Genomic DNA, 9,338 nt, shown 5'->3' with positions numbered 1-9,338 from the left:
TTATGGTTGTTGAAACGCTTCTAACAACCTAATCTTTCCTTAATATTAGATTAACTGGACACGCGCCTGTGATTAATCCCTTATTAACGAATAACCCCGACACACGCCAAGGATTCAATTCGCTAATAGCATGAAAAACGAGAAAAACCCAACCCTAGCCAATAAATCACACGCGTAACTTATTCAAGCTAGATCATATATTCTCATAATACAACTTGAAAATCTGGTTTTAATCAAGTCATATTATTTGCCATTATTATTAAAACACCTAAACAATTACGGGTTTGGGTATTTCAATTGGCAAAATATCACCCTGTCAATTGCACAACGAGCTCTTATTGTAACAACCAACAAAGCAATGGTAAACAATAAAACAGAGAATATATAAATACTGCAGAAATTAAGAAGGAGGATTAAGTTTAGATCTCACAACTTGAATGAACTTGAACTTTGATAATCGTTTGCTAGATTAAAAAGGAGTTAGCCACACATGGCTACAAAATGCGCAAAAGAGAAAATAATATGTTTCTGAATTTTCTGGAGTCAAGTCTCTCCTCCCCTCTTGCGTTCAACCTCTTAAATAAAAAAAGAGAAAGTCTAGAAAAAGAAATTTTATCCAACATGGAAAGAGAAGATAAAAGGCAAAAACTTCTCCCTAATGTCCCTAATTAAGAGTTCTATTTAAGTACAAAAATCCTCCTCAATCAGATCTGGAAAATATGGAAATTAATGGCCAAATCACGTCCCCAAATTCTGCGCCAGCTTTACATCCGCGCGATCTTAAGCCGTGAGTACGGATCTCTGGAAAATGGATCTTTTATATGCAGAATCCCAACCAACAGCTCAAAAACACATCAAAAGCATCCAAAATCTTCGCGATTGCATCATTCACCATCACCTAATCACAATGCATAAAAACAAATAAATTCCACTCTATTTATTCGAATATTTGCCCAAAATACCACCAAATATAATCAAAATATAAGTCAAATATACGTATCATCAAGATCCTAATAAAACATTACCTATCAGCCGATCACCTTCATCCGAGCACCGCAAAAGCCAACTTGTTCGTAGTGTACCATCTGTGGAAAATAACCGAGTCACTTGTGTACAGGATTGCTAGGCTATGCAGAGAGTTTTTTTGGCCACTGGCCATGCGGGAGATTCAAAGTACGTATTCATAATATTCTAGCCGAAGAATAAATTAACTTTTCTTTGGTTCATTTGTACCATCTTCCATATCATGATAGGCATTCGTGAAATACGTCCAAGTACCTTGCTGGGTAGTGAGAAAATGGGAGGCAGTTTTTTCATGCAAAGGAGAACATTTCTCCATTTTCTGACTGCTAATACAACTCAAAAACTTGGAGTGAATATTACCCGCTCTTTTTCACTAAAAGCTTCTGAAAGTAATGCTTCATCGTTAAGGGTTAGGGTATAGCAACTTGGCTCAGAGAGTACTCTGTTTGCCTTTCGCTCCCGTATCTGAGTCTCACGGTTCAGATTCGCATTTGAAGTTCTGAACCCAAATGTAGTCACCCAGAAAATAAGATCAACCAAGGAATATGGCAAACACGAGATTATATTCTAAATGTACAAAATTCTCAATGCCACTTCCCTGTGATGGCGAGGCCCTCCGTAACAGTCTTTCATGGTGTGCCCCATTCAAGCACCACCTGCATGGTTTGATATCAATCGAAATGCTGCGCAGAACTTGGCCGCACTTAGTCCACAACCAGATGCTCAGTCTCTTGGACAAAAAAAACATCGTCATTTGATGCGGTGTCAACAAAAAACAGTTTCCATAACAATGTAGTCGCATGTGCTGACAACTTGCAGCGGCAACTGTCAAACACTCTATACATGTAATTACCGCACAAGCATTTGTCCTGAAAATGGAAGAGTAACGTTCATGAAGTGCATATACTCTTTCGAATAACAACTGGCGTCACCGGAATATCCTCTGCAACAAAACGTGCACACTCGCTGCCCTCGGACATTCACTTCTTTCCCGCCCTTCTTTTGTCCGCCTTGTCTTCATGTTCTTCCTTCCGTCAAGTCATTATTCATCTGCCAAATTCACAAGAAAGAACACTGAGAGATGCCACATGACCCCAGCTTATGAAGCACGTATGACGTCATGATACGATATCATCTTGCAAAAGGATCTCATAAATATAAGTCCGTAGATTTAATTCTTTATCCCTCATCACTTCTTGCAGATCAGATAGCTCTTTGGCACTTAGGACGGAATTTAGTTTGAGAAAACCATTCAACCACAACTTTTTGGACCTGTGAAGAAGTACATGAAGCAAACGACGAATATATTAGGTATAACTAGGGGTGTGCAAAAGAATCGAAAACCGTCCGGACAGCCCAGAACCGGACCGGCCCAGAACCGGTGGTTCTCATGAGGACCGGTCCGGTTCCCGGTTCCAAATTACTGGAACTGGTGAGTACCGGTCCGATTCCCGGTTCCAGGCGTGGAACCGCCCACCCACCCCCCAGACCGGATTGGTATATATATTTCTTTTTTTTAATTACAGGCTATAATTTAAAATAGAAATAAACCCTTTACTCGGTCTCTCTCTCACCCCTTAAAGAAAACCTAGTCTCTCCACCTCCTCTGTTGCTCATCTCGCTCTCCGTCCGTTGTCGCCTCGCCTCTCACGGTCACGGGCTCTCCTCCGACCCTCTCTCACAGTCAGCCTCGCCTCCCTCTCACTCAGACTCACAAGCTCGCCGCTCACGACGCTTGTCGTGACTCTCCTCCACCTTGCTCGCTCACAGTGCTTGTAGTTGTTGCTCGTGGATTGCTTGAAGAAAATCTCTGTTTACGTCTAGCTTTTTTCCTCTTTTTTTGTGAATTTTCATGTTTTTGTTTGTGTGGAATCTGGTAGAGATGCTTGAGTCAACAGGTTTCTGCAGCATTCTTTCTTGCTAGAGAAATTTCATGTTTTGATTTAATTAAGAGGCATACAACCTCGTCAGTGCCCTGGTCATGCTGTTCATATTGCTAAAGAGAAATGCATGAAAGGTGTCTGTTAAAATGCCAAGCACGAACCATTCCAAAATCAATCTTGAATTAGCACATGCTTGCAGATTTCCCTAGTAGGACCGGTTCCATGGACCCACCCGGGAACCGAACCAGACTGTCGGTCCGGTTCCCGGGTGGGTCCATTGATCCAACGGGCGGTTCCCGGTTCCCATTTTGTGGAACCGGTACTTAGTGGGCGGTTCCCGGTTTTAGGGTGGGAACCGCCCATCTGGACCATGCTCACCCCTAGGTATAACTACCAATATTTAACCATATGAGGTAGATTTGGACTTAAATCTACTGATCTTCTAAAAGAAGTAGAATGCCACGAAGGAATTAACCTAATATCACAAGATTCTAGGAATATCGAGAATTGTATCGTCACTCTTCCTTCTAGAGAGAAGATATGATATATATATATATATATATAGACACGCACACATGTACCTGTACACACACATAACAGTTAGAACTTTGTCATGAGAAAAGAATCCGCCGGCAAAAGCTTCATTGAATCAAATAAATAAACATAGCTATTAATCATGAGAGATTGACAGTTCCTTATTTAGGATAAGCATATTTATTTATTTCACTGTTCATAATGATTTTCTTTTATTGTTTACGCAAAAATGTTGTGTAGTGTACAAATTCAAGTAACACTATATCCTTCTCCTCTCATGCGACCAAGGTTCTTGTAGTGAAAAGCCTAATGTTGAAAACAGAAGAGAAGTAGTTGACCCCGCTTAAGGAATCAATATAATTCCAACTCTTCGTTGTTTCTTCTTCCGTGGACGAATTACAAACACACTAATTTCGCGTTTGCGTATAAGAGACCTTAAAGACATGTAAGGCAGCAGATAAGACAATAGAAAGCAAATACGCAGGCAGCTATTACGAAAGGTTCGTCATTGTTAAGTGTAAAATTTGAAGCGTCGAAAGCACAAATTCAAATATAACATTTAACCCTTGGGAACCAAGACGTTAATAACATGGTTGTGGCACGACATCGGACTCTTCAGCACGTGGACTTCCCAATCTCCGCCGACGGTCGACACCCTCACCTTCACTTCCAGCAGGAGCACTTTGTGAACCCGCTGACATGGGAGGCTAAAGAAACTCGCGCCACCATGTCCCCTTCTTATTCGCAAGCATCAACCCGCGGACATAGCACCTGTCTCAGACCACAGAGGAGGATTGCCACGACCAGCATACTGCTCGGAATGCCGACAAATCCTTCGGACAAAGAAGGAGTTGGGAGCATGGTTCTTGCAAGCTGCAACATTGTAGCAGATCTACCCAGTTTTTTGTCATTCTTAATTTTATAAATTCGTATGAAGCATAATTTCACAAGGGGAGATAGATAATCAATTTCTATGATGTTAATTAGTGACCACAAAAGCTGTGTATATGTATATAGAACTTTCTTATTTGCTAATCGATAATGAGCTATACTCTCGGTCCAAATAGGAACCTAAATTTGAATGGAAAAAGAAAACAAAGTGCTCGTATGTATTATGCATATTATTACAATTATCTTCCAGAAACACAATTGCTAAAATAAGCATGTGAGGAATATTTCATCGTGCCAAAAGAGGAAACAAAATAATGTGATTTTTGTCTGCTTTTGGTGTGATAAAGTGGAGAAAGTTGCTAGTAGACCAACATGTATCCTGCATGATTTAGTAAAAGTGACAATATTATACATGTATGTATACAGATGTAAAGGCCAAGGGAAAAATAGAAAGGGTGAACTAAAACTTTCGTTTTAGGAATTTTTTTTTCAAATAATATGCTTCCTAAATTCATAAATAGAATGATTTTATCATGAATAGATGGATTGACATATTTTACCTCAAATAGATTTTAACAAAAGCCGATGGTCCGCCTTTTTTTAAGAAACAATTAGTTATTTTAAGGAAATTTTTAATTGTTTGATGGTGGACTTTATAAATCTGTCACGCCTATGTAATAAGTATTCCCAGATGAGGTTTAACCCTCTTGTCTGTAGCTGACAAGGTGTTCGCGTTGATTCTGCTGACGATGTGACTGAGTTTGCACTGAAAGCGGCGCCTTTGTGGAAACCAAGCTGCTGGTGAAAAGGAGAAAATGTGCAACTAGAGTGGGGCTCTTGAAGATTTATGAATTAGAGATTTATGTTTTGTACGAATCTGTTGTGAGGTTGGGATTGTGCAACTATGGTGGGGCTCTTGAAGATGCAAAAGATGCCTCAACATCAGCTCCTCGGTACACTGAGGTCAGTGAGTTTCTACTTCAGATAAAAATTGATTGACATGATTGAAGCATTTGTAACCTTAATTTTTCTAAACATGGATCATTTCCTATGAGAGGCACACAAAAGAGGCAGGCTTTAGGAGCAGCCTAGGTCTCCCTGCAAGGGACGCAATTTAAAAAGTAGAGAAAGGGGAAGGAGACGGGGCAAGTGCTGTTTATGTAGCGAGATTCAAATAATCTAATGCAGTCGCGTGATTTTACAGTATACATTTTGTTAAGTAGGGAATGGTCTATTTGGACCTGCATCTCGAGCAATCGGAATACACTCATCTTCAAATTTTCTAATTGCTCAACCATTGGACGTTGCCCCATGGTTTCAACAACTGAGAGAATTCTCTTTGGTTAAAATTGAATAACTCCATCAGTGGTGATATTAGAGACCATGCCACATCCTTACATCAGTGGCGCGGACCAGAAATAGAGAGGGAGAGAGAGAGCCTTGTATTGGTGAGAATTTTGGCTCATATTGTGTTTCTAAAGCAAATGTTCTTTCCTTGTTCCAGGATTACTTATGTCAGGGCGATGCTCTCATGTCAATGGATTATTTTGATGAAGCTAAGCAGTCCTATTCCATTCCACGTCCTTACAGATAGATCCCTCCATTCATCGGTCCAGATCTTTCAAGGCATGCTTTACTTCCTAAGTTTGATCAGTGCAATTATTCTCCGGTCTCTGATATTGCCATTTTATCGATGTCAAATTATTGTGAGCTCTATTCTACTGTCTATGCTGTGAGTGGACATCTACTTGAAGGGTGTATTTCTGTTTTTTAGGTTCATCTTTTGATGATATGTATGCGTTGTATTCCTTAGAGGTTCTTCTATTCTTTCATCATTGATGATATGAGTACTGGTGATAGTTTTTATGCATATGTGGGTATTCTTTAACAATTTTCAATTGACATGAACGCATTGAATAGAAATATATGCAGACTTTCCAAAACTAAGCATTACTTGTTCTTCGGCTTAAGGTGAAAGCACTCACCATGGACAGGCGTGAATGGCTCAAAAGAAAATACGCCTAGCTGCAGAAGGGTTTTGTACTATATCAATCTCATATGCAATGTAGGAGCACCACAATAATACAGATGTCCGCAAACTGTCATTTGGCAATGCCCTCTCAAACAACCCATGTATTCGGTGCCAGGAGCCACCTCTGCCCATCTCAAATGCCAAAGCAAAAAGCCATACCACTACCGAAGGTCGCCTGGAAATATTAAAAGCAATTACCCTCCCAAAAAAGCTTACGCAGACAATCAATCAAACAATGGAAGGAGAAAAGCTGGCACGTGCACCAGAATGCTTAACAAAGAAGCTGCAAAACGTACTTTGTTGAATACTGAAAGATCGGAGGTTACTCGTGGCAGAAAAGAGACTTCTTCTCTTGGAAATTGAGAGATTACAAGAAGGAAAAAACCCTACGTCCCTTCGAAAGAGAATTGTTTACACAATGAAAATGCGTAAAGACCAAAAGCTTCAATGGGATCCTTACTCTATTTAAATCTATCACAGCACCAAGCTCTTGTCCAAAAGAGTAATGCAAAAACACGAGGAGATTTTTCTGGTAAACCATAGAGATGGTTGATAAGTTACAGTTGTTCTAGGTTGAGCGACTCCTTCACTATCAGTCAACTCACTTGGTGAAGATGCTATCAATGCGATTCAATTTGCTCTCTCCCTAGTGTCATTAAGGAGTGACAGTAACCACAGAAACACAATGTGGATGGTGACAGCGACTGTCTTTGGTAATTACAAGAAAATATGAGAAAATATAAGCCAGCAAAAGCGAAAGCTTTGGCATGAAATATTTGACCAGGTGCCGCAGGCACCCCAACAAACCCAAAAAAAAAAAAATCTCCCCCGATAAGCTGAGTAGAAAAATCAGGATAAAAAGATTCAGTTAGCCAATAAAAGTGAGTGCAGTGTTTGGTGAAGATCCAAACAGTTTACCCATTTATATTTTTTTATATAGACTTAGGGCATCTTTGGTTCGGTTTTGGGGGAATGCCTTTGGCAAAATGTAAAGACCATTGAGCTAAAAGGGTTTTTCGAAATGCAAGTAGTGTTTGGTAATGTATATTTTAAAATCACATTTGAAAACAACTTTAGTCTAAATACCGTTTGGTAAAAATTATTTGTAAAACACTTTTGCTAATATTTAAAAAAAAAAAAAAAAAACTAGCCAACCAACCACCGCCGCCGACCAGATCTGGTCGCCGGCCAACCGCCGACGGCCAGATCTGGTTGCCGACCAGCCTCGCCTGACCTCAGGCGAGTCAGCCTGATGTCCGACAACCTCAGGCGGCGTCATGGGACCTCGGCGACTACCACCTGGGGTCGCACGACCCCAGGCGACGGTCGCCGGGACGCTAGTCCTCAGGCGGCGATGGCCGGCCGTCGGACCAGCTCCTTGGAAGACGATGAACAGTGCGCGATGAACAATGATGAACAGTGGCCAATTGCATTCCGAAAATGTAACTTCCCAAAGCTTCTCATGAACTCCATTCAGCCAAAGGCCCTTGGAAAGCTTTGCATCTCCTCAAAGCTTGCCAAAAAATTTGCCAAACAACTTTGCATTTGCTTAAGGGACTTTAGAGCCCCAAAACAGCTTTCAAATGTTGAACCAAACAGGCCCTTAATCTTCTGCCAAGAGAAAGGCAATACAGTTACATAACAAGGATTGTTTGTGTGTGAGAGAGAGATGGAAAATGACTAAGTAAAGGAAATATAATTACTTGTGGCATAATTCATCAAACGTCCAGCGCAGCTTATTTGGTGACGTATAGAGATGGCTGATGTCTACTAGAGCACTGAAAAGTTATGGACTGTAGGGATATGTCTGCAATTCATGTCACGCCCCGAACCCCAATGGGCACGCGACATCCGCCACTGGTCGATTAGTGCGACGTCCCAGGAATGTCGCCGACCTCAAATCGCCATCAGAGGTTTACAACCACAGCGGATACTAACAATTAATCCCTGACAAATAAAACTTGGGAGAATAGGGAGAATCCACTTATTTCTTTTCCCATTGCCAAACTTAGACCATAATATTTACAGTTACAAAGCCACCACATATGCAAGTACCCCAAAAACTACAAGTCACTAAATATACAGGTACACACCGAACTGCATCTATAAACACTGTGGAAATGTGCTTAATCCAGGTGAAGTTATCGCCCATCAGAAACTCTGCAACGTCCAACTCAGTGTGTACGGGTACCCCAAAACGCTCTGGTGGCTGCGGTGGAGGATTCATGGTTCCTGTCGGGGTTCTAAAAATGTTGATTGAAACAACCATGAGAACACTTCTCAGCAAGTTCACCCCTAAACCCCACCTAGGCTATCACTACCTCCAGACAATTTCACAAAACACAATCACTCACCTACACCACATAATCACATAGCAGGCACATCAACACAATCGCAAGCATGCACAAATTTTCATGTCATGCACTCATTCCGTTCTCATCATGTCTCATTCACGTTCCTCGCCAGTGACCCGCGTACACGTACACGCCTCAGGTACACTGCGACCTCGTTCTCATCATATCCCATTCACATTCCTCGCCAGTGACCCGCGTACACGTACACGCCTCAGGTACACTGCGACCTCTTTTCACATCACTTCCGGGCCCGCGTAAACGTACACGCCTCAGGCTCAACATCTACCACCTACTGCGTAACCCGCGTTGAAGTACACGCCTCAGGCTAGCAGTCTTCCGGTAATACCGGGCATCGTCCCACGTTACACCCCTCAGGACGGGTTCAATTTCCCGCATTAAACGCCTCAGGGATTATGTGATCAAACGAGCATACCACACACTATATTTTATCTGGACCCCACGTTAAACGTCTCAGGGTTTTTAGTGATCACACACACATCGCTCCACGTAAATTCATACATACCCACATGCTCAAACACTACAAAAAAACACCGGATTAGCGACGGAAAATTTGCAAAAATCCGTCGCAAATCGAATTTGCGACGAATTTTGCGACGGAAA

The 9,338-nt window shown here is 41.5% G+C and overlaps 1 long non-coding RNA gene across 1 annotated transcript; it reads right to left on the bottom strand.

The window, feature by feature from the left end:
- Positions 1–1,668: 1,668 nt before the first annotated feature.
- On the bottom strand, positions 1,669–8,174 carry LOC115676138 (uncharacterized). The gene is made up of 3 exons (XR_004005121.2): positions 8,067–8,174; positions 6,317–6,538; positions 1,669–2,295 (listed from the first exon to the last, which is right to left on the bottom strand). It is a non-coding gene; the product is annotated as an uncharacterized LOC115676138 (long non-coding RNA).
- Between the last annotated feature and the right edge of the window lie 1,164 nt (positions 8,175–9,338).

This window comes from Syzygium oleosum, unplaced genomic scaffold, assembly GCF_021117445.2.
Source record: "Syzygium oleosum isolate NSW1041296 unplaced genomic scaffold, Sole_v2.1 Sole_v2.01, whole genome shotgun sequence".
Taxonomy (NCBI): Eukaryota; Viridiplantae; Streptophyta; class Magnoliopsida; order Myrtales; family Myrtaceae; genus Syzygium; species Syzygium oleosum.
This window is presented reverse-complemented; position numbering and strand designations above follow the sequence as displayed.